Genomic DNA, 1,678 nt, shown 5'->3' with positions numbered 1-1,678 from the left:
AATGGGAAAATGGAAAAGGGGGGAAAGGGGGAAAGAGAAGGGAAGAAAGTACAGGTAAATTAGAGAAAGGAGAAAATGGAAAAGGATGGGGAGAAAGGAAAGGGGGAAGGAAGGGAAAAAATATTGGGGAAAATTAGAGAAAGAGAAGGAAAAAAATAAAACGGAGGGGAGAAAGAAATGGAGGAAAAATGGGAATTAGAGAAAGGGAGGGAAAATGGAAAAGGAAGGGGGGAAAAAAGAATAAGAGAAAAGGAAAGAAAAAAAGGTTATAAAAAGTAAAGGACGGAGGAAAGGGGGAAAAGGCAGGAAAAGGGAAGGAGGGAGAATAAAAAAATATAGAAAAAGGAAGAACGGGAAAGAATTAAAAGAGGGGGAAGGGGGCAGGGAGAGGAGCGGGCGGGCGCTGCCGGTGTCGCGGTGCCCACCGGGTTACCGGGTGCCGGTACCCGCACCAAGGTCCCAGGGGCTCGGGGCCCCGTTTCCCGGTATCCCGGTTCCCGGTGCCGGTGCCCTGCTTCCCAGTATCCCGGCCCCAACACCGTTCCCGGTGTTCCGGTGCGGCTATCCCTATTCCCTGTCCACCCAGCCCCAGTATCCCTATTCCCAGTGCCTGCAGCCTCGGTATCCCGGTGCCGGTGTCCCCATCCCCCGGTTTCCCCAGCCCCGATGCCCCGTTTGCCAGTCCCTGCAGCCCCGTTATCCCGCTGCCCCCGGCCCCGTTATCCGGGTGCCCCCATTCCCGTTCTCCCCGTTCTCCCGGTGCCCCCATTCCCGTTCGTTCTCCCCGTTCTCCCGGTCCCCGCTGAGTGCGGCGGGCGCAGCGGCGCTCGCAGCGCGGTCTCTGTGGCGCAATCGGTTAGCGCGTTCGGCTGTTAACCGAAAGGTTGGTGGTTCGAGCCCACCCAGGGACGGTGCCACCGTTTTTTTTTTCCTTACCTCCCTTCCGCCGCTCCTCCTTTTCTCTCCCTCTCTTCTTTTCCCAGGGCTCCCTGTGCGCTCCCTCCCAGGCGCTGGATGAGGAAATAAAGCAGCCCCTTCTGTGCAGAAAATCGGCCCCTCTGCACCTCAGTGTCCTGTAACGTGTCAGGACATTAAATCGGAGAAGAGACATTTCCATCCAGCCTGTTTCCATCCAGATTTTCCATATTTCGCCTCAAAAATAAACTGAAGGGGGGGGGGGGGGCCAAAAATCTGTGTTTGCTGAGCTTCCCCCCCCCCCCCCCCCCTTAAAAACTCTCGTAAAATCTATTTATGTTCCCTGCTTGCCCTGGTTTTATTTTCATACCAGAAATAATGCAGTTTCTGGTGTAATTCAGGGCACAAAGCCGTGCTGGGAAGATCCCCGTTATTCCCATCTGGCTCTGCTGCTCCGTCTCTCCCCAGTGCCTGGGATGTTCCCACCAGGCAGAATGCGGGCTCTGACTTCTGCCAGAAACATTTTACAATGGAAAACACTTAAAAAACACACTTTAAAACGCACTTTAAAACAGCCACAGGCCAGGCTGCGTTTCCAGGACTTGGTTCCGGGACTTGGTCCCGGGATGGATGAACAGTCCCAGCCCGACAGAGGCTTCCACTGGAACCAGGGCTCTTTCCAAACACATGGATCTCTTTCCCTTTGGCACAGCTTCACTCCCCGAAATGAAACATTTAATCCTGTTTCCTCCAGGACAGAGCT

The 1,678-nt window shown here is 54.4% G+C and overlaps 1 non-coding gene across 1 annotated transcript; it reads left to right on the top strand.

The window, feature by feature from the left end:
* The first annotated feature begins 837 nt into the window (after positions 1-837).
* On the top strand, positions 838-911 carry TRNAN-GUU. The gene has a single exon. It is a non-coding gene; the product is annotated as a tRNA-Asn (tRNA).
* The last annotated feature ends 767 nt before the right edge of the window (positions 912-1,678 follow it).

Source organism: Empidonax traillii, unplaced genomic scaffold (assembly GCF_003031625.1).
Source record: "Empidonax traillii isolate 1590-97213 ecotype Southwest subspecies unplaced genomic scaffold, ASM303162v1 scaffold1655:size138967, whole genome shotgun sequence".
NCBI classification, from domain to species: Eukaryota; Metazoa; Chordata; class Aves; order Passeriformes; family Tyrannidae; genus Empidonax; species Empidonax traillii.
Note: the sequence above shows the minus strand (reverse complement) of the source record. Positions and strands in the feature narration are given on the sequence as shown.